The 24072-nt window shown below is 51.1% G+C and overlaps 1 protein-coding gene and 1 pseudogene across 1 annotated transcript in view; both read left to right on the top strand.

Moving 5' to 3' along the window:
- Window positions 1–24072, top strand: part of PRKCQ (protein kinase C theta) — a 93824-nt gene that overhangs the window by 5757 nt on the left and 63995 nt on the right. The window lies entirely within an intron of this gene.
- LOC120609801 (uncharacterized) lies at window positions 11604–11722 on the top strand (annotated as a pseudogene).

Here is a 24072-nt window from a genome sequence, read left to right as displayed (position 1 = left end):
GATTGTCTCCCTCTGTCCCCCTCACTCTGAGGATCATAAGGCCGATAATAAAAGCGAAAAAGACGAAGCTAAGAGAGATCAGGAAATCAAAGGTAATTTTAAAATATTCTGAAATATCCTACAAGCAAAAGGATGTGGCGATAGGTAGACGTCGAGGGTAGATATCCTGAGAACTCAAAAATCATTTTCATAAAAAGAAATTATTCAAGGATAAAAGAGGTGAAAAGATTTTAATGAAATGGCAAAAGACTTCAAGGACCCCTCAGAACAAAACCATAATCACCTGAAAACTCGTTAAAGCAGGCGAGAGTCAAAAAGGTAAGGAGTAAAGACTACCCTAGAGAATCAGGTGACGAAGCGTGCCACAGATAAAGTCATCGAAAGCACTCAAAGGAAAACATTTTAAAAATAAAGAGTCATAGATTATTTAGGGGACTCGCTCAAAGGTCGACTCACCAAAGCTATGAAACCAAACAGAAGAAAAAACATAATCTTTTAAAGGAGATTAACGACAAATCCCAACGGCGTCCTTTGTGTGGCCCCGTTCCCTTTGTGTGTCACGTGTTTGCCCGGCCTCTCATGCCGTCCTGCGTCTCTGGGGACTTGGAGTTTCTGTGTGGCTCACAGCCGGAGCTCGGTAATGGCACTTGATCTCAGTCACTGTCCTCACCTGAGTGAGCTGGCGGAGGGCACGTGCCAGGCCTTCTGTTTCCTTCCCTTTCCTTTGCTCCTGGCCCAGAGCTCGGCCTGTGGATGGGAGGAAGCTCAGGGACCCCCTCGGCGTCAGGGAATATACTGTGTTTCCTCCAGTCACCAACTTGAAGGGTTCTGAGTATGGCCGACATTTTCCAGGCCTAAGCGTTAGTATTAAGAGGTCTGAGCACTCCGATGTCGGTCCACATTCTCAGGGCGAGTTTGAGGGACGGACCGGGGGCAGTCTGTGGGGCCGAGGGCTGCGGTGACTCCTGTTAAGCTAGTGTCTGTACGTTGTCATCCGTGGCTTCCTCCTCCGCAGGTTCTAAGGTGCCACCTCTCCACCCCCCTGCTCTCCCGTCTCCCTGCCGTCGATAAGAAATATGGGAGCTGGCACACGAGGGTATCGAGAATCCATATTACACAGTCTCTTTCAGCAGAGGAGACTGGAGGGGGGCAGTAGATCATGTGGCATCATCCCCACACTTTGTCCTGCTCCCCGGTGGCCGTGCCAGTCTCGGAGCTGCCCCACAGCGAAAGCGAAGTGGACTTGGGGGCCAGGAGACCGAGGTTCTCACTCCAGTTTTGCCATATTGAGCACAGGGTGAGTGAGTTGGATGGGGGGGTGTCCAGGACCCCTCAGGAACCTGTTACTTTGTAGCGGTTTGGGGGTCTCCTTTTTGAACTCCTGGGGCGTACGGGGCTGAATAAAGGTTAAGGACCCCAGGGGGCGGTCAGCCCCTGGGTGAGTGCTGATGTGTAACCCTTCACCAACCACCGAAGCCATTCAACGACAATCGCCCTCGATGTCCCAATATCAAAACGCCACGCCGCGAGAACCACGAGGCATCTCCTCCGACTGCGTCGGTGGTGGCGAGGACGCAGGGGCGTTGTGGCCACCAGGTTTTCTCAGAACACTGACTTCGTTCTGAAAGATAAGATGCCGGCGGATAACAGCCAGACGGAGTCTTCTCTCCTCTAGGAAAGAAACATAAACAGGTGCGTGTTTCTTTCAGGACACAGTCGGGCTGTACAGAAGGTGTGACATTAACAGTAGCCGTAAATAAACTCTGTCTTAAGAGGAACTTGCCTTACTCTACCCCTTACTTACAATGGAGCCAACCCTAGAGTTTTATAAAACCCTTTTAATGTTGGTGAAATAATCCCATCAGAAATAACTCGCATAATTCCAGATTCCGCAGCAAAGGCAGCTTAAGTATTTGCCGACAGCCCAGCCGTAAAGACACGGGTTTACTGCTGGCACCCTTTCCTAGTTCTTGGGCACGGAGATTTGTTAATATTTATAGAACACTTGAGATCTGTGACCAAGCACACTGTAGTAAGGCAGCTGAGCAAGAGGAAAATGCTTTTTGTTACTTACTAAAACCAAATAAATGCAACTTACTTGACAAAAAAAAGTCGCCGGTAGTTCTAAACCCAAATTAGCACATAATTTTAGAAATTAATGAAGGAAAGCTCATCTGTTATCAGCTTCCCACAGGCAGAGCCAGCAGAGAAAAATGTCAGCGCATCACATAGCTGAATCTCACTATGTCAAAAGAAATGAAAGAACGGCCTCTTGTCTTCAGAGAACAGACTAGAATTATTCAGAGCGCAGAGAATATATGTTCATTTAAACATGTAAAAATCCATTTTCTCCTGGAAAATCGATATTTTCTCATTGGAAAAATAGGCTTGACTTCTGAGTCTCAAGAGCTAGACCTAGAGAAAGATCACACGGTTCTTTCATGGACTGTCCCATCTCAAGACACTTAGCCACACAGCAGAGAAAGCAAATCATCAAGAACCAGCGCCCGTCCCGCAGCTCTGCAAAGTGAAACATGCATTTGTTTTGGCTATTTGTCTTAAAACCGCCACAATAGGAAAGTTCAGACTGAACTCCAGAGAATTTTAATCCACACACCACGTTTTCTTAGGCTTTTGCAAGACAGAATCGGAGGATTACATTTCCTAAGAACCCTTTTTAAAAAAAAAACTTGAGTGCTAATCGGTGGAGGGTGACACAGGCTCGCAATGCGATTTGGTAGTAATTAAGGTGACGCACGACTTGGCACACGTTGACAGCGACCCCGTGCTGTTACCGCTAAACGGTCGAGACAGCAGCTTACCATTCATTTGACCCAGAGTGTTGCTTTGCGTGTGAATTGCTCTTAACAAACTGCCCCCAAAACGTAGCGGCTTAAAACGCCACCACTTTCTTTGGTCACGATTCTGTGGATCGGGAATTTGGGTTGACTCTGCAACGCGTGGCGTCCTCTGGGGTCTCTCGTGCATGGAGTTGCGGTGAGCTCCGAGATGGGGTCGCTCACGTATGTGGTGCTGGCGGGTATGGCCACTTCACGTCCCCTCTTCCCCTCCATGCGGCCACCTTGGGCTTCTTCTCATGGTGATTAGATCCTAAGAGTGCCACGAAGACAAAAGCTCAGATCTCTTAAGGCCCAAACAGGGAAGTCACAGAACGACAGTGTGTCACGTTCTACTGACCGAAACACATCCCAGGCCAGCCGAGCTCAGGGGGAGGGCAGCGGCCTGCGCCCTTGATATAGGGCACTACAGGCCAGCTGGGGGGTGGCACATGCTGTCGTAGCCATCTTTGGAAGCACGGCCTACCTAGCACAAATATTCAGGCTGTGGATGTGATGACAGGTCCAAGGGGCCCTCAAGTGTATTTTCTGAGATGGAGCTTTTAGTCTGACTCTTCACTCAGTCCTCTCTCTGTTCACAGAAGGTTCTGACTCGACAAAAGTCTGACGGCTCCTCCCTACTTTAAACACTCTTGGGTCATTCCATGTCACCTGCACAATAAAATCCAGGGCCTGCACGCGGCTGGCGGGTCCGTCCCCGTATGTCCCCGACTGCCTCTCTGGCCTCCCAAGTCCGAAGCCCTGCACGCGGCTCCGTGTGGGACCACGGGCTCGCGATGCACTTTGCCCCATCCGAGTCCTCACTTTGTGGACCCCTCAGACATCACTTCCCCCCCTGTGCAGCCCCCTCACACTGTATTAAAACACCCTTTGCCCTGAACCGAGCATCTTGCGTAGGCAGTGTCTCCTCAGAGGTGACAGTCCCCCTTCCTGCCCCAGCCACACATTGAGCCCCCAGAGGGCCGGGATCTGCATCTCCTTCTCTCTGGTCTGCTCCGCCTGTAGCACCGCCCCACAAACAGGTGCTCAGGAAACACTTCCTGAATGTCGGTTCAGTGCAGGCAGATGACAGGATGGCACAGTGCCTGGGAGAGAAGAGCAGAGAAGCCCCAAACAGGAAGAAGGCGACGTGACGAAGAGGAGGGTCAGAGCCACGGAGGGGGAGCCGTGCGACGGAGCCAAAGTGGCCGGCGCCGAACTTCTGAAGTGCAGAGAAAGGACGCGCTAGCTCAACGAACGACCAGAAACGAGCGCAGCCCGTGAAAGAGCTGATTGAATCAGACAGGACATGTGTGTCGCGGGCCAGCACGGAGAAACGGCGAGGAGACGAGATGCCTAACGTCAGACCCGTCCACGCGGCATCCGGAGGCTCAGGGAAAAGCAGGACACCCCGAACCCAAACAAGACACGGCCTCCCGCCTCCAGACACCGTGTGCTCTCAAGGGGCCTGGCTGCCCAACCTCGGAGGGCAGGGGAGAAGCAGGGCAAAGTGGAGGGACACTGCCGCTTCTGGGGAAAACCGTGGGACCGTCCCCACCGCGGCCAGGGTGCCGCGTATCTCACTGGGTTCGGTGTCTTTACTCCTGAGCCAAACTGACCGAATATCGCGAAAGTGAAGCTGACTGGGATGTGCTTGACCCTAGCGATGAGGTGCAGCGGTGACGGTGTGACTGGGCAGAGGCGGGGTGGCAGCTAAGCCCCGACGACGGACACCCACCTTGAAAGAACCCACGCCGTAGCCTTCTGTTGATAATGCCACTGTGAAGGACGGGATCGTCGGGAGACAGACTTTTTCCTACTGAAGGATGGAGGACGAAGACACGGCCATCGTTCTTTGGACTCTACCGGGTGTCTAAACATGGTCCTAGTGACTATAACTGATACCGAGCTTGTTCTGTGGACCAGGAGCTGCTCTGATCATTTTAAACCCATTGACTCATTTGGGGTTGGTCCAATTATCGTCCTTATTTAACTGATGAGGACGCTGAGCAGCTTGTTCACAGGAAGCGCAGGGCTGGCATCCGAACGCTAGAAGTCGGATGCTTGATTCCATGTTAACGCTCTCCTTGGCTAAGCTTGAATCTGGCGATATACTGTATGTACTGACTCATTTTTTTTTTTTTTGAAATGCTACTTGACATAGGTACTCATTCTAAGAAGCGAGTTTTGACACTCTCTTCCCTCTTTATATCTCGAATACTGTTTGGGCCATGTTTCTTTGTTTTGCTGTGCAGACATTACTCATTTGAGTAACAGAGAAAATACTCACTCGGGTTCAGCTTCACACATCGAGCCAGAAGTCCTGCTTAGACTCGTACTGCTTTTCTGGATCCTTCTAGAGCATTTGCTCCTGGCCCCAGAGGGTGGACCTCTGTGCCCTGGGCAGCCGGCAGATTCTTCCAGGCGTTTAGAGAGACTTTAAAAAGGCTGAGAAACTGCATGAGCCTTGGAAGTGTCTGCCCCTCAGGGTAAACGGGGTGGGGGGATGGGGGGGACCCGCACAGAGCTTTGCTTTGGCTCCCGCCAAGTTCCCGCGGACGCAGACGCGGCCGAGCTCATCGGCCTGGGCCTCTTTTCTTCCTCGACCTTGGCCGTCTGCCTCGACACCTACTTTGCTACCTGCATTTTTCCTCCCCAGGAAAGCCAGCTACCAGAACCAGGTTCACTGCACTGTGTTGCCTTTCTGTCCGCTATCGTTCAAGCCTACACGACTGTGAAAGAAAAATGCATTTTAAGTAAACTTGGAAAATCGTATTTTAGAATCCCAATTCATTCTCCCGGTCTTTTATTAATCTCGAATTCTCTTTACATCCCTCTTGAGCTCTTCTCTTATATCTTTATTCTTCTTTAATGCATTTCGTGCTATATTTAATGATACTCTATACAAATTAGAAGTGGCAAGTTCCGTCATATAAGGATGGACACGGACACACACACACACACACACACACACACAGACTGTGGTAACTCGCAAAGAGCAAGTGAAAATTAAAAATGAGTGAGAAATGCGGCCAGATTAACATTCTTTAGCAACAACTTTGAAGTCTGAAGTTGAACTTTGCAGGGTTGTCCTGGAAATGAAAAGACGAATATAGTGCTGTATTGTGAGATGAACTGTTTTTCAGTGTGCGCCTGACGTAACTTCGTAATTTGCTTTTTAGTCAGCGTGTTCTCATATCCGAATCACTAACAGGGTCCGCGTTAAGTTTCTCATCCTTTTTATGTCTGTTATGAATTATTATTTGACAAGTTTCTGAAGCACGAGATTCCAGAAAGTTCAAAGAGACGTCCTTCCTCAAGAAAACATTGCTTTTGCCGATTTTTTTTGAAGGACAATCTCAAGAAATCTAGACTTTACTATTTTGTGGTTGGCTTGCAAAATCGAATCACTAATACAAATAGAACGCTTCCTATTTGAGCAAATGGACCGTTTTCGGAGGTTGAACCATTGGCTGAATATATAACTATTAGCCCAGACGATGAATAAATAGGAAAATAACAATAATCGCCAAGACACAGCACAGCCACGGTGCAGCTACACTTGTACGGCTTCCCTTTTGACCTCCTCCTTCTGTCGCTCGGGAACCCTGACAGGTGGCCATCCCATGCCTGCACTATTAGAGGATTTGTGGACTCAGAAGCAGAAGAAAGGAAGAAACTGTGACAACCAGAACAACACACAGGATTTCCTTTCCCTGGAGTGCTCTTCCCAGCACATCACAGGGTGACCGCCTTTGGAAGGCGTCTTCCCACCTGATCGCAAAACACCCTCCATCCATCACGCTGCCAGGAAGTTCTTGCTTCGCTCGATCCCAGCACCGGAAATCCTGCCAACGGAAGTTTAAGGAGCACGACCCTAAAAATGCAAGCACTACTGTGACTTCCTTCACCCGCGAGAGGGGCGTGGTCAGTCACTGCGAGAAAAAGGGTGTTTGTATGAAGGGGAAGGGCAGGATCGATGGATCAAGCACTTAACTGCTCGTCGGTCAGTGATGAATCCGGGAGAAAATTGGCCAGGGTCCCTGCCCTCGCGAAGCCTACTTTCCACTAAGGATAAAGACAATTTAAAAAAAAAAAAGCAAACAGCAAGTAATAAGATGCTTTAGACCATGGCAGGTGCTATCACGTAACAGCATAGGAGGGAGGGAGGGCAGAGACAGGTCTCTGGGACCTGCCTCGCGCTGACGTTACTAAATGCTTCCTTTTCATGGCGAGTGAGACAGAGGAGAAATATCTGCCGTGTCCTCACTGCTATGAAATCATGCATAACAGGGGGGCGGGGGGCTCAGACCAGTCATCAGGCGACGCAGGAGAGGCATGTTCTGTCTCTCGTCTCAGATAACGCACAGTTCTTGCCTCGTGCCTCCTTGGAGATGAGCCGGGGCCACAGCCCCTTTGCACGAGCACACCCTTTTGCTAGCGTGTGCCTGGCACTTAGTAGGTGCTCAGTAAGTGTCTGCTGCTCAATATATGGCCTCTGACTATTGACCACTCTGATTCCTAAGAGTAATAAGGGTCTACGCCTTTCTTTAGGAGTCCTTAACTGAAATCAGCAGAAGGAAACTGGAGCCCAGAGGAGCTGAACAGGACATTCGGGGGTGTCACAGCTGGTTGGTGGCAGAGTCAGGACCACACCAAAAACCTCTGGCATCCACTTTTTAGCTGTGGCCCTAAAACAACCTTAACAAACACCAGTGCACTTCCATAGCAACTTCAAACATCCAACTTCAACCTAAAAACCTCATTTCTCCTCCTGTATCAAGGTGACCGTATCCCCACGACTGAAAGGCACATAGTCCAATAGGTGATGATACTCTAGCGGGCAGGGGACTCCCTAAGGACGGCACGGTCCCAGGGGCTCCATGGAGTCTGTCCATCAGCTTCCTGGTCCTCAGCAGAGTCTCCTAGGCTGTTATACTCAAGATGTTTACTGTTCAACCATCAGCTTAAGTTATTTACCCCATATCCTTTATTTCAGTTTTCTGGTTGTATTTTATCTAAGTCATCTTTACTTTAGTTGAGCTAAAGCTGTGGTTTTGAAGTTAAATCAGTTGTGGGTTTCTGCACACACCCCTCCATGCATTTGCTAAGCTGTTTTTTTTTTTTTCATTAGCATTACATGTCTGTTTTCATCTTTATAGTCGTGTGTGGGAAGATTTGTTTTGCTTAAGGTTCTTTTAAACAAATTCATGACTATTGACAAGGACACATTCTAAGAAACCAAAACATTTTTCAATGCCTTATTTAAGCTATACCTGTACCTTGAAGTTTGTCCGTAATGAAGAGATCGTGTGGTTTTTGAGTCTGGACTTCATACTTTAGGCAAAGAGAAGCTGCTTCGTGTTTTTCGACGTGAAGGACAGCTCTTGTGGCTGACACAGCGTGCAAAGTCAAGGGGTCGGCACCAACTCGGGATTCACGGCAGTCGTCCAAAGGAAACCTCTGAAGCTCTCAAGCCAAAAGACTGAAGAGCCCGGATCAAGTACAAGAGAAATAAGCAGACAAAAATCCATAGGCTTGTTGCAGGGTTGAATGTGAAACATGAAGATAAAGGGGTGCTCACAGTCGATGCCAATATTTCCAGCACGGTCGGTAGACAGAGATTCCACTGAGCAAGACAGGAAAGAGAAGAGGCAGAGGCCATGAAGAAAAGGTGGACTTCACATTTGTCCTGGCTGTGCCCGAGGTGCTGGTAGGACACCACCTGGAGAGGTCCAACAGGTGGTTGAAAAGATGGGACTGATGGAGTATAGGCATATAGTTCAAGAACAACATACTTTCTGTGGTCATCACTAAGCAGAGGAGCCCCGTGGCCACTGGCATGGACAAGATGGGCCAGAAAGTAGTCAGGTCAAAACCTGGACATAGTCCGTATTTATCTAGGCAGAGAAAGCTGAACGGAAAGACGAGGCTGAACGGTGACCAGAGGTGGGAGAAGGGCAGTCGCCGTGTCATGTAAAACATCACGGAAGAGGACCGCGAAGGGACCGGTGCATCTAGAAAGTGCCATCGTCGGCGCCCTCTGAGCGAGACTGGCACAGCAGTGGGCAGTGGCCACCAAAGGCGGGGGAGGCCGGAGGGAAGGGGGCCGGGCCGCATCCGCAGGAGCAGCGACGTCGAGGGGCATCGTCGGCTCCTTTGCCTGTTCTAGAGATCTCATCTGATTTGTGGCTTTAAAGACATGATCCATAAAATGAGAAAAAAGGGAATAATGAGAAGGTCATCATTCTTACTATAACGGTTGATAAACCGTATTTCTAATCCACCATACGGTGCCCGCTTATGAAACATCGCTGTAACGCTATAAAACTGGCATATGGCCTTACCCTTAAAGTAATTCATCAAGTCAACGTGATTAATATAATCAAACTAAATGCAGCCTTTGAAACCCCTTAAATTCTACTTTGATGCTTATTTACAATATATACATCACGATGGATGTCTTTTCCCCCATCCAAAAGATAGGGCAGAATTACAGCTCGGTGAATATTTTTCTGTTTAGCAGTCTGTTTCCGAGGATCGCTTGATTCATCTGAATTTATATTGTCTGAAATAGACGTTCCTAAAAATAGTTTGTATAGGCACCATTTAGAAAGATGAGAGTTTTCACAACTAAGCTATACAAACAAGTAACCACTCTGCTCTAATGTCCCTTAAAGGTGACATGAACAGATCCTTTCTTCTCGTGAGGAGATTCAAATGAGTCACCATAGCATTGGACTAGGTTATTTTTAATGGAAATCGCTTTTCTTCCCAATAAAAGTAAACTATAAAAAGAGACATCTTGGAAGAAATGTCTGCTGTCACAATCCTCTTCTGAATACGACTTTCATTTTCGTTTTCCGGGGAGAAAGCTGACAGATCTTGTGCAGTGGAGATGTGTGAGCTGCGTCCCTTCCCGTCACGATACTGAGCGGCCCCGGCCTGGCCAGACGCCCTCTAAATGTCGGCTCTCGACAGAGATGTCAGCAGCCACGGCATCCCCAGGCCCTGGAGCTGGCCGCCATCCTCAAGCCCTGCTGACCCAGGCGGCCAACAGGGGACTGCTTTTCATGCTGTTTCCCTCCCCAGCCTTGTGTCCCCTCGTCCTATCCCTGGGCCCCGAACCCCCAGCTCAGGGCCATTTCTCTCCTGAAGCCACTGCTACGGAGTTCCCTCTTCAGAGAAAGTCCTTCAGAAATCTGTGCAGACTCTGGCACCAACTGGCCTTGGTTGCTTTGTGTGAGCCCCATATCCTGAGGATATGATGTCTTCTTGAAGATAGTGCGTTTCCATCCACACGATCATGAAATATTAACGTTTGACAGATGAGGACATTGAACCCAGAGAGATAAAGGAGCTGCCCGAGGTCACACAGGCCAAATTCAGCACATGGGCGGTTGAAGTAACGCTGAACAGCAAGGGAAATTGACCATCGGCAGAAAACAGATAAAAAAATGTCATGTTTTTATTTCCACGGAATACTAGGGAGGGAGCGGTGGTTTGCAAAGTGGGGTCAAGACTCAGGGAGGCCTCGGGTCAAAACATCATGCGACTCCTACGGACTTGTTTATTTTTTACTGTCATTCTGTGCAGTGGACTTTTCCAGAGGCCACACGTGAGGACTGCAGCTGGCCGAGTGCCGACGTAGATAACGAGAAGCCAGCTGTCCCTTACACCAGACATTAAAGAGCTCTGCAAAAATCTCGAAGTGCCATCGTTCTTATCATTTTTTTTTTTTTGCTTTTTTCGAAAAATATTATTACTTACCATGAAATATGGGATTCACGTTAACATAGTACACATAATGGGTTTTTATGGTTCTTTTGAATTAATAAAGAATCGTTTCAAAATTTTCTCGGTGTTATTTTCTGACACGGCAAAGGGTAATAGATTTAATCACATAAGCCAGAGTTCTTTGTCTTCCTCAATAATGCGTGAGAAGGTAAAGGGATCCTAAGGCCAAACAATTTGAGAACCACTGAGCCAGTCAAATATGCTACATATAAGATAGACAGACAGACAGGCAATTTCATGTATAAAAATGGCGGGAATAATAAACCTCGAAGTCTGGATAGGAAGTCGGTTGGCGGGTACCAGGAATACGAAAGGAAATGCCATTGGTGGGAGGCCCGTCACACCTTCGGATGGATCCGTTAAGTGTTCCTTTTTTAGGTTGGATTGTAAGTACGAGGATGTCCATTAGGTTATTTTTTAAATATTTTCGTACGCCTGAAAAGTTTCGTAATACAATTTAAAAGCTGATAGCTATATACAACTCAACAACGACAAAAGCAGTTTAAAACTTGGACAAAGAACTTGAATAGAGATTTCTCCAAAGATGACCTACAGATGGCCAAGACACGTATAAAAAGATGTTCAACGTCACTAACCATTAGAAAAGATGCAAATGAATACTACATGAGATATCACCTCACACCCATTAGGGTGGCTACTATCAAAAAAGCAAAATAAGTTTGGGTGAAGATGTAGAGAAATAGGAACCCTCGTGCATTGTCGGTGGGAATGTAAAATGGTGCAGCCACTGTGGAAAACTAATAAATTTAAAATACAATTATGGTATGATCCAGCAGTCCCACTAGTGGGTATATATCCAAAAGAACTGAAAACAGTGTCTCGAAGACTCTGCTCCCTCGGCCCTTTGGTTTGAAAGGCTTTGCTATTAACTGACACATAATAACAGACAGCAGGTCACGTAAACAATAAACGTCAGGGTCTGTCCAGCACCGTCAGACTAAGGCCTGTGTCTACGGCCACGCCACCCTCAACATGCCCGATCTCGTCTGATCTCGGAAGCTAAGCAGGGTCAGGCTTGGTTAGTACTTGGATGGGAGACCACCTAGGAAGACCAGGTGCTGTAGGCGTTTTTGTTTTTTTTTTTTAAAAAAAGACTACGGCCTGGAATTTGACGTTTGCCATCTCTGAGCTCAGGTCCTCATTAGCTCCTAGCTGTGAGTCCTTGGACAATTTAACGTTTTGTAATTGTGGTAAAACATACGGAGCATAAACTTTGCGACTTGAACCATTTATAAGCGCGCCGTCCAGTGGCAGTAGGCACCTCCGCATCCTTGGGCCACCATCCCCACCATCCGTCCCCAGAAGCTTTTCTTCTTCCCGAACCGACACCCCGCACCTGCTAAACGATACCTCCCCCGCCCTCCTCCCCGCCCGGGGAACAGCTGCGCGCCCCACTTCCTGCCTCTGTAAACGTGACGGCTCCAGGTCCCTCATCTAAGTGGCATCACATAAAATTTATCCCTCTGTGACTGGCTTATTTCACTTGGCGCCATGTCCTCAAGGTTCATCCGTGTCGTAGCCTGCGTCGGAAGCTGGTCCCTTACTCTCACCTTGCTAGATCTCAGTGAATGGTGGCCCATTCTTCAGAGGTCGCTGTGAGGACTTAGCAAGGCCCTGAAAAATGACAGACGGTGCCAGCACAGTGCGTCGGCCGACGGTGGATCCCGACTTCGTTTCCTTCCCTTCCCTTTCTAAAGCCAAACTTTCATGAGAACCAGGTGCAAGAAATATGCCTTCCTCATTTCCCTAGTTCCTGATTCACATATTAGTACATGCGCGGTAATTACTATGTTGAATCGAATTGAACAATGTCCTCACTTAGTAAACCGGAGATGGGCTCCCAGGGTCCCAGCGTTATAAAAGCGTCGCCTGTTTCACACCTCCCGATGCTCCCTCCCCGCTTAAGAAACAGGACATCGTAACATAAGGAAAACGAAAGATCCCTGTCACTCAGGAAAACGAGGTTGACGTAACCCACTGTGAGACCGGATCCCTAAGGGCTTAGGTGAGAGAGAAGGCTGCTCATCAGATACCGAGGTCAGCCTGGACAACGCGAACCCCAAGCAAAGTCCCAGTTTTCCTTCCTCTTAATCTGTAATCGTCCTTTGGCCTAAATCAATTAGGGGTCATCACTATGGGATTAATGACAGCACCGGTCCCTGCATCCTGTGGTCACTGCATCATTAAAATGGACAGACGGGCACCGTGGCTGGCCGCGCGATGGGGCACTTAGAGGGGTGAATCCAATGAAGAACCTCGAGCGATATCGATGCTGGTGGAAACATAAAGCCATCGTCAGCTTTGCAGAATGCACGTGAACCGGCAGGAATTAAACCCCAAACTGACTCTGTGACAAACAGTTTAACTTCCATCAGATTGGTTTTGCCCGCTGGTGAATTTCTGTGGAAGAAAATTTGCATTCCCTTTTGATTCTGAAATCACTGTTTTCCCCAAATCTCTCTCGCGCGTGACTCAAAAGATAGTAATTTAACATGAAAGCCGTTTGCCTTGAGGATTTCTTTGATCTTTAACATGAACGCGGACAGGAGTGTGCGAGCTTTTCCAAATCTCCCAGTGCATTCAGCGACTCCCGCCTGTCTGAACTGAGCAACGGCCGCACGCTCGTTCTGCAGAAAATAATGCCACGTCTATTTCTTTGATTAGCTCTTAGGAAGAAAATGCAACCGGTGAAAGTCTGTGGATATTTTATTAGGCACCAAAAATAATATCGCTTTTCCAGTTGGCTGAAAGCAAGCGCGACATCTTCCTTAAAGAACAGGCCTCGGAGCGCTTGAGGCCAACCCCAGAATCAACCAGAGGACAAAGGGGAGCTTCGTTCACAGTATGCTGAACCCAGAGAGCGAGGCTCTGTCTAAAAATAAAGAAAAGGTGAAACGTAACGTTACACAAACGATAGCATCGCCCTTTGCAGAGGCAGGGGGTGCAGAAGCACCTCGGGTCTGCGTGTCGTCCTGCACACAACGATGGAGCAGAGATAAATGCAGCGTGGATGTAGTGGCCGTGTCGCCTTCATCCCGAAATACACGGAATACCGTGACTTTGTTGTCGTTCGGACAAATTATAAGAAAAGCCAGTGAAACTTTAGAATAGTTGCATTGTTTTAATTATGTTTCGTTAATTCAGGGGCATGGAAAGTAATTTAAATAGTTAAAAACGGGTCGTCCAGGAGCACCCGCCTTGGCAAACGGAAGCCGGCTGCCGGCGTGTGGGGCCTCAGATGCTCACCCTCCCCTCTTCGGTTGTAAACTGCCGGGTGAGACATTTAACCTCTGTGTCCAGCTTCTTCATCTGTACAGTGGGGGGACCATTTTGACCTTGCAAAGCTACTGCGGGCGTTTTTTAGATGGGTTCGACGTAAACCAGTAGTAGCTAATCGTATTTCTAACTCACATTTCCATTATAAATATCTGCAGCTGACACACGTAAACACATCCCCTTAAGACTTAGCATAGGCTTGGTTTAGTGCTTAGCAAAACCTTCACCACAGCGTGTTTCCCAAAGGCACATCTGAATCTATCCCTCCCTTGTGAAATTTAACACATATTCCAATTTGATTGGGGATGGGGGCGGGGGTGGACTGAATCAATGAGGTTTCCTATTTACCGTAGAGGACATGTGATATAATCAATTGGCCTCGCCCGAGGGGAAGATGGCATGCACTCTTGGAAGCTACACGTGAACCATCTGAAAACGTGGACACTGGGCTAGAGATGACACGCCCCTTCCCACCGTGTCTGTGGCCTGCAGCCCTGACAGCTGCCTACACAGGGCATCAGTCAAGCGAGATCACTGTCACCTCCACCAGGAAGGACACCCTGGAAGAATGAGTGACAGGGGGGCATGCATGGAAACAGTGTCGTGGACCCCCCCGGGGTCCCCCCCAACCCGTATTCATCCCAGCACCTGCCAGCCCGGGCTGAGGGGCCTCGGCAGTAAGTCTGCTTTGCTAGGGGTGAGTCTACCTCATCATCGAGCAGGTGTTTCAGTGCCTAGAGGTGTGGTTTGCTTTTCTGATGTGACCACAAAATAGCGGTTAGTTTCTCTCTAATAGGTAAGGGTGACAGAAGGCGCCGTTGGCTTTAGGACGATGTACGGACTCTTATTCTGAGAAGGCACTTGGTGAGGTTCGTCAGGACGGACCCAGTGGTCGCTTCTCCTCTCCCCGTTCCCCATCGGCGTGGGCGCTCCCATCCCCTGGGAGGTGGAGGAAGCCAGAGCAGGCCCAGTAGAAAGGGTGAGGATGAGCCCCACGCCGACAGCATGTTCGGACGCCTAGGCTCCAGCCGTGTGACTTTTTCCTCTTTCCTTTTTAAAAGCGAACACAGCAGGACGTGAGTGTGCCAAGTATGGCACACGCAGATACAGGGGAAGTGCGGGGCTGCGGATCCACGGGAAAGGTCAGTGGCCGGGGCCGGCTGCCTCCCTGCCAGGCGTTTGAGAGTCGTGCTCCCCGCAGGAGGGAGTGCTGACTTCCCAGCCGTGACTTTTCCTAGGGCCCCACGGGAGGAGGGAAAGGACAGCTGGCCACGGGGTTCCCCTCTAGCTCTGAGACCTCCCGAATCCAAGCGGAAAAGGAAACCTTTATGCTCGTTCGTTTGGCAGAAACTGAAAAGAACGTGAGCTTGACTTTGAAAGACCTTGCGCCTCGTGAATTATGTGCCTCTCCAGCCTGTCCTTAGGATACACAGGGACGCATCACATCCGTAGCCTTCAGGGCCTCTGTTCCGTTCAGATAAGGCTCCTGCAGCACGAAGCAGACGCATGACCTCTGACACCAGAGCCGAGGTCCCGCTGGTCTCCTGACATCGTAGCCCGTGCCCTTGTCTGCTGCAATCTAGCATCGGATGGGGGGTGTGGGGGTGCCAGCACCTGGAGGGTGAAACGCCTGTAACCGATGCTCAGTGGGTGCTCGTGTGTGAACGGTGTCGTCGGAGAGACCCCTGAGGTGGCAGGTTTCTGTCCATAAGGGCGTCAGCGTCAGTGGGATGCTGAGCGCACTCAGCAAGCCTGGACGCCGTCGCGCCCCACGGGGATCGGGGGTGAGACCGAGGGGTTCATCTCTACTCCCTCGTTTTGTGGGCCGAGAAGCTGGGACTCACAGAGATGAAACGGTTTTCCCGGGCTGGCCCAGTCCCTCCTTGGGCCTCCTCGTTCTGGGTGGGAACTGGTGGAACCAGGGGCCCTGTGCGCTGTCCCAGCTCTGCCTCTGACGGAGAATCAGGGACCGTGGTGACGAGGCGTGGTGGCTTTTCTGGACCTTGACGTTAACTGTGCAGAAATGCCCGTGGGCTGTGCGTTTTCATAAGTCCCAGTAGACACCAAATACCATCCAGAGAGCGGGGAAGATCATTTGAAAGTTGACTATGAAAACATTTAGGAGAAAAGAGTAAGGAGTAGATGTTACTTCATACGGAAAAGACGAGGCTTGGAGGTGACTTCACCGTGCAGCATCAACATGAGAAGGATAATCAGAAAGAGAGTTCCAAGAAACAATTTTCCAATCTTCGCTTCAAGAAGAGAAATAGGCTTGTGATACAGCAAGAAAGGTCAGTTTAGTTCTTTTTAAACAAAGCAATAATCAGCAGGACCCGGCACAGACGGAGCTCCCTGCCCACGCCCCCGATTTCCGCTTTGTAGTCGCCAGGCCTGGGGAACGCTGGCTGGAGAGAGGACATTTTGATTTCAACGAGCTACTTAACGCGGTGTCTCAAAACGTGGAAACCGCCTACCTCGCTGGTGCCTGGGGAGCAGTCGTTCATTTCGAATTCAAGAAGGAGGGGTCTTTAGTGGTAGGTCCCAGGAGGCTGCACTTGCTTCTGTCCTGGCCATCGGTGAAGACTTAGGAGTCAGGCCACACTGACGCAGAACCAGAAGGGCCAAGAGGAGGCCGAGTAAAAGTGACGCTGTGGCCACGTGGGAAAACTGGGCTGACGCCAAACTGAGATCTAACTTCGGTCAAAGTCTTCACTGAGATCCAATGACCTGACTGGCCGGGGCTCAGGGATGAACACGGCTCTAGAACATTCTGATGAAGACGACTCAGGAGTTTCATTTAAGGCTTCTGTATGAAGTAACAGTACAAGTAGCTCCCACAAAAGTCGGTTTATTCTCGGCCAGTACTCACGGATCTTCCGTGGGTCGCAGGACACTGTCCTTTGTGGACCTGACAGTGTCTGGGGAGTCTCGATGATCCCAGACATGTTTTAAAAGCACGTGGACACACACAAAACGATGCCCGACGTCGCTGGGCACCAGGGAAATGCAAATCAAAACAATGATGAGAAACACTTCAGACCCGACAGGATGGCTATTATCAGAAAAACGGAAAATGACTCTTGTGGAGAAACTGGGACCCTCGGTCAGGCATTACTGGCAGGCAGGTGAAATGGTACAGCCACTGTGGAGAACAGTGTGATGGCTTCTCAGAAAGTTGAACCGTGAGCTGCCGTGCGATCCCACAGCTCCGCTCCGAGGTACACGCGAGGGAACCGACAGCAGAGACACAGGTGCCTGCACCTCGCGTTCACGGCAGCACCGGTCACGACAGCCAGGCGTGGAAATAGGCCTGGGGCCCGTCGTTAGGTGACCGCCTGGCAAACACACGCGGCCGCACTGCGCACGTGGAGTGTCATCCAGCTGTGAGAAGGGACGGGAATCTGAAACACGTGGCGGTGTGGATGAACCCTGACATCGTCACGCAAAGCGAGCCCAACGCAGAAGGACAAATGGGACCCCGCTTACGTGCGAGCCCCAGAATAGTCAGGCTCTTGGAGGCAGGGAGTCGGATGATGACTCCGGACGGGTTCAGTGCTTACTCAGCGTGTCTGGGAAAAGGACAAGGTTCTGGAGGTGGACAGTGGTCATGACTGTGCAACGTGGTGTATTTAATGTCACTGAACTGTAGACGTAAACAGAGTTAAGATGGTAAACTTTACGTATGTTTCACCACAATAAAAATGTTATTAAATATGGCCGACGACAGCAACAAAAAGCATATTGACAGACTTCACTTGTCCCTACAAAGGGTCTAGAAACTCTGATAAAGAACAGGTGACTGAAGGCACCGGGGGTGTTTGCGGCCAAGGAGACGGGCCCAGGAGCAGGTCAGTGGTCCTGGGCTAGCGGAAGGACCCTGTGGCCGAGGCAGTCCACTCACCCACCTTAGAGAGAGTAACTCTGGCGACGGAACCAGGATCCGAGTCGGGGACGGTATCCGGGGAGATAAATGTCGGTCCAGGAAAGAGTCTCTAAGCGATCAGAACTAGGTCCAGCATTTCCCAATGAGATGTGTCTTCTCTCTGCTGGAATATACCTTCTACCCCCGTCAGACACCAGCCCTTCTTCCTTCGCCTGCTGGAGGGCCAGCAAGGAAATGACTGGAACCCGCCGTGGGCGCAGACTTGGGTACCCGTTTCCTGCTGCCCCCCAAAGAAGGTCACCTCGGGCCTGGTCACGGCAGCCGCAGAGGTGGGCCTTCGCCCTGGAGCAGCTGCACCATCTCAGCGGCTCAGGCTTCAGCCCCAACCTCGCTGCCCCCCGAGGCCAGGTGCCCGGTCCTCCTGAAGCCCAGGGGCGGGCAGCGAAGCTGCTCCTTCCTGCCACCCTGTTTGCCCAAGGACCGGAGGTCCTGTTTCTGTCTCTCGTCGTTTATTTCCATTCCATCACCAGGGAGAAAGCACAGAAGAGGAACTCTGGGCCAGGGTGGAAGAGGAATTAGAAAGAGGCAGCCTTGACCTTGCCCTCCCTGACCCAGCTTCGCCAGGACAAGAAGTGTGTGTGGCTTCGTTACGGGGAGCGTCAGAGGCGAAAGTGTCTTTCGCCAGAGAAGCATTTGACGAATAACACCTTTTCGTCGTCATGTCTCTGCCATCACGGCGAACTCAGTGGGAACCCAAAGGTTGCTTGACAAAGGTGTCCCCATAACTCAGTCGGATGTCATTAAACATAATCACTGACAGAGGAGAACTTAGCTAGAGGAGATGCAGGAACTTAGCTAGGGGAGATCGGAACGGACCCTGGGAAAGGCAGAGAAGGTCTGGAGCAGCGCCCCAGGCCGGCATCTGGGGCGCTGGCGTCCCCGTGTGACCCTGGGCACGAGTCCTCGCCTCTCTGAGCCCGTGTCTGCATCTGTGAAATGTGGGGAAGAGTCCCGGCTCGGACATGGCACAAAACTGGCATTAAAACGGCGGCGCGTCGAGGAACGGTCAGACGTGCTTATTCCTAATTCTCATTTCTTCCCCCAAGAGGTAAACTGAGGTGCAGTTTAACAAAATGGACTGTTGCTTTCGATTCTTTTTAGAACAAGATGAAACGTTCGTTTTAAAAGCAAACGAAAGCAGCCACTCACAAACCCCACGGCAGAGAGCCAGCCAGCCCCCAGCCCGTCCCCTGCGTCCAGCCAGCCGCCTGCCCGCCCCTCACACCCATGCCTGCCTCTGTCTGTCCCTCGCACGTGACGCGCTTGATCCAGCAGCAGCCTGACCGGTGCTCGCCCCTGACCCTGAGCCCCTAGAATCAAGGTGGGGGTCTCTATGGCATTGAAGGTTTGGCTTTGTCTTCAGCAGGGCGAGGCTGCCCGCCCCCTCAACCCCACCAGTCGGCTTTTACGTCCTTGCAGCTCAGGCCAGAGGTGCTGGGCGCCTGTGCCCTTCCTGCTTCCCTCCCAGGGGTCTTACTCGGGCAGACGAATTTGGACTTCGGATTTCTAAAGCTCGGGAAAATATCTGTGCCCCGAGATGGCTCGGTTTGTTTCGCGCGGTCCGTCGTGGGGAAGGCACGGGACACTGAGGCCGACGCCCAGCCAGGCGCCACTGTCGCTGCCTTTTTCCCCCGTGAGCAGAACGGGGGGAATTGGCTGGTCAGTGTGGAGGAGGAGGAAGGGGACAGGAAGGAGGACTTTTTAGAGGATAATAATAAAATTCTGTCATTGGAATAATTCTGTATCATTCGGAAAACTTTTTCAGTTATGTTATCTGTTTCTCACCAAAGGCTCGTGAAGTGTGTTTGTTTGTATGTGTGTTTGTTTGGCTGCTGTCACGGGCTCCAAAATATCAGCGGCCCGAGCAGGAGAGCTGCCTGCTCTCTGCCGGAGAGCCCAGGCTCAGGTGGTCCAGGGCGTCCCCAAGGCGATCGCCATGGTGATTCAAGGCCGCCACCCCTGCATAGCCAGCGGGAGGCAGGTGGGCCCAGGCGCGAAGCTTCTCATCAGCCAGGCTCACCTGCCGCGAGCCACATCCGGCTGCCAGGGCACAGCGGGCACGGGGACAGCGCTGTGTCTGCGCCAGTGTGAGGTCTGTGCCGTCCGCTGGCCCGACCTTCGCATGCCCTTCGTGGAAGACCTCGCCTTCCCCCATCCTCCTTTGCTCACCCTCCTCACTCACCTGCCCTGGCGTCACTCCCCACTGTCCTGCATCCCGCTCCCCACCCCTACCTGGCGTCTGTGTCTGCGTTGCCACCCGCCCTCTGGGCACAGCGTCACCTGAGAACGCATCCCCCGGATGCGTCTGGGGCGCTGGCGTCCCAATCACCTCCCAGGGGTCTTACTCGGTGGTTCCCCGCCCTAACCTCTCACTGCCCTTGGCCTTGGGAGCCTCTGAGGCACCTGGAGCTGGAGGAGGGCCCGCCCTCACCACTCGGTGAGAAGGAAGACGCTGCTCCCACCCTCCCGCAGGGTGCCCTGGGGGCGGCCCCCAGCCCACCGCTGCCACCCCACTGTAGGTGGCTGCTCGCTCCCATTCAGCACTTGAATGGTGTGCGCAAGGGGCTCATCATCTCAGTAACCCTTCTGTGGAGAAAAGGCTGTCCAGGCTCCTCATCCAAACCTCGTGGCCACGTCTGTTTCAAAATTCGCACTTTTTAAGAGTGATAAAGTTCTACACTGTATATCACAAAATGTCCCCCGCGAGCGGCACGTTGCCGGGAGGGCGTCAAGGGTTGTATCGAGGGCAATAAACAGCCGTGAAAAGCCCACGTCAGATTTTGCTAAAATATTAGTGTGCACGACAGAATAAAATTTTTTTTCCCCTGTTTTCAGAGGGTTTCGAATCGCGGGATTGCAGAGAAGGGATCGTGGAACCGCTGAGCTAACACACTCCCCTCATTTCTCGTGAATGGCACTTTTTCCTGTGTTATTGGCCTTTTGTAACATTTCTTCTGCGAAACGCCCGCCCTCGCCCTCGGCCTCCTTTCGTTGGGCGGATGGCATTTAGTCACCACTGCGACCCTCTCACCGATGTCCACGAGCTCGCTTGACGTCCGTGACACGTGCTGCTGCGCAGTTCTCACCTCCCGGTTTATCGGTCATCTCACGTTGTGCTGACGCCAACCGCACACAACCTTTTGGGAGCAGGGTGTAGAAACGCGTCCCTCGGAACTGCAAAAGGGTGTAATCGTTAGGCTACAGACCCGGGGCTGTTCTCGGTTTAGAGGTTTTATTTCTAGGTTCACGTCATTGGGTTTTGTTTCCATGTTAGCCGTAAACGCAGGCTTTTTCTAGTGGGGACAGTCCCCTCGGCTAAGCAACGCGTCCCTTCCCCGCCGACTTTGAGCGCGAGACTCTCGGACACGTGGGCCCGCTTCTGGACATTGCGCTCTGCTCCGGTGACCTCCCCAGCTGTCCGGACACCAGCACCTCACTATTCTAACTGTTCCTTTGTGCTTCAGTGTCTGTTAGGAGGGCTGGGGAAGCTGAGATAAGGGGGTGAACAGGTGGAGCAGATTTTCCAAGCGGTGAAACTATCTGTGTGATTCCGTAGTGGTGGACAGACACATCCGTCCAAACGCAGGGGACGGACACACCGAGAGCGACCCTGGTAAGCTATGACTCTGGGTGACGGTGACGTGTCCTCTGACTGTGACAAACGTGCCACCTGGCGGGGTGCCGACAGTGGGGAGGTTCTGCATGTGCGGGGCGAGAGGCACACAGAACTCTGTCCCTTCCGCTGGGCTTTGCTGTGAATGCACAACCTCTCGGAAAAAAAAAAAAAATGAAGTCCATTTTTAAAAGAAGAACTAGATATTGCTTCTGAAATTATACAGCTTACATTCAAAGGGGGGATATAAAAAGATAACTAGAAAAGAAGAATAGATTGCAATTTAGCCATGATTGTGATACAAATGGGTACCACAGAACAGCGCTTCTCAGGCTCCATGATGGAGGACCAACTTCAAAACAAACGAGAATGATTTCCATGTCCATTAGGACTGGCGACCTCCTTACTAACCTCGTCTTCGAAAAGCTTTTTGTAAGCTGTCCACTACGCTATGCGTATTAGTCGTTGTTGGCCACTAAACTGTAACGGATCCCTTGTCAAAACGAAGACCCTTGTTCATACCATCCACCTTCTGCTCTGGGGAACAATGACGTTGTGGTTATACATACTGCGGTGTCCTCGTAAAGGACCGTTGTCTTTTAATAGGCTGAACCGGTACATGTGAAACAGCGGCTCTGATCGCAAAGTAATCGTAAACGCTCGCTAAAAATTCACCGAGTAAAATCGAAGCTTGGCGTTTTCAGGCGGTAGACGCCTTAACCAAGTCCTTTTTTTTTTGTCTTTATACCATGTTTTTCTTTGAAGAAACAAAGTTTTAAATCTCCTCACGTTTTATAAGTATGTGAGGAATAGAGAAAAGCCCCCTCTGGTATATGAATAATGAGTAATTAGTTAGGTTCACTCGCTAAGTGCCCGGCTACTGCATCGGAGGCTGGTTTTCTGCTCAAAATTAGCAAAATTAGTACACGTCGTGAATATTAAGTCTGAGGGGCTGACATCAGGTGGTTTAACCAGTCTCTCTGCAGGAGCAGTATTGCAGTTGCCTGCATTCATTCAAAATGTGTTCCTCACTGAGTGACGGCCCCACGGTAAGATACACGCACCGCGGGCAGACGCGTGCATGAGGATCCAGGAGCCCTGGGCCCTGGTGACCTCCCGCCACTGATGATGCAGGCAGCGCTGACCATTTCCCTGAGCCCCAGTGTCCTTGTCTGCTATACGAGAGGACAGACCCCTCGATCGCTAAGAGTCCTTTAAGCTTTTTCAAAAACAACAACAAAAGAACAGACTGACTGATTCGTTCAGTGGTTAATTCATTCAGAACTGATTATCCGTCTCCTTATTCAAAAGACACTTCTCATGAGCACAGTGCACGCCGGTTACTGTGCTACTCATGGCCCCCGACGAGAGGAGAATGTGGAAAACAGAGACGCGTCCCCCCAAGTCAGTCACCGCGTTCCCTGCCGTCATGGGGCTGGACTTCACTCGACGTCGGGGAGGAGGGAGAGGTGGAGGAGCGAACGAGGGACATTCTGGGCGTCACCACATTTCGTGTATTTTTTCGACCACATTTCTGACACGTTTGTTGTGGGGGCGTCCTGTGCATTGCAGGCCGGTTAGCGGCGTCCCTGGCCTCAACCTACCACACACCAGTGGCACCCTCTAGCCCACTTGTGACAACCACGAATGTCCCAGAGGTTGCTAAATGTCCCCTGAAGGCAGGCCACCCTGGTTGAGAAGCAGTGACCTTCGGTGTGCAGCGGGTCCTGGGGACGGCCTGTTAGACTCAGGCTGCCAACGACAGCACGGGGGACACGCTGTAACAGGTGGCACAGCACCAGAGCGAGCGCGACTGAGCAGGGGGACCGCCTCGTGGGGCCTGCAAACCTCGACTCAGCCCGCTGTGCATCGGAAACTAACACCATTTCGTATGTCGGCCGTAATGGAAGAATGAAAAACAATAATAAAAAATCTCGGACTGCTGAGCCCCGCCCTGGGCTTCTGACTCCGAGGGTCTGGCTGGGGCTGGAGCTCAGTGCCGGGGCTGGTCCCATCTCGCGGGGCAGTGTGTGTCCCCTGCAGTCACGGCCGAAAACACAGATGTTCCCTTCTCACAGAGGAGAACGAGTGCTGCCTGAGAATCAGACCGACTCGCGGTTTTCAGATGGAGAAACTAGACCCCACATGGGCTCCCAGGCTGACTTAGAGCAGGGACCTGTCATCGAGGTCCCTGGGCTCACTTAGGAGGGGACGCGTCACGTTTTGGGTCCAGCACTGTGCTCGCACATGGTCGGCAGGTTGCAACACGCTTGTGCAATCGCAGAAAACAGACGCGTGTCACTTCGTCTACGCAGCCGGTAGTTACATGTATCCCAGGCCACGTCACATAATCCGCTGAATAAGTTACCGTCACGGGGGACTAATTTTCATCAGGGAGAATTTCTATGGATATGCTGGAAAAGTTCCATGTGGGAATAACAGCCACCTTTTCACCAAACGCTGCTGTAAGTGTCTCCCACAAATTAACTCACTCGCTCCTCACGCCGACCCCACAAGGTGGGTCCACTCTCTGCCCCGGGCTGCAGGCGTGGACGCGTCACCATGGAGAGGTCGAGCCCCTCGTC

Source organism: Pteropus medius, unplaced genomic scaffold, assembly GCF_902729225.1.
Source record: "Pteropus medius unplaced genomic scaffold, Ma_sr-lr_union100, whole genome shotgun sequence".
Classification (NCBI taxonomy): domain Eukaryota; kingdom Metazoa; phylum Chordata; class Mammalia; order Chiroptera; family Pteropodidae; genus Pteropus; species Pteropus medius.
This window is presented reverse-complemented; position numbering and strand designations above follow the sequence as displayed.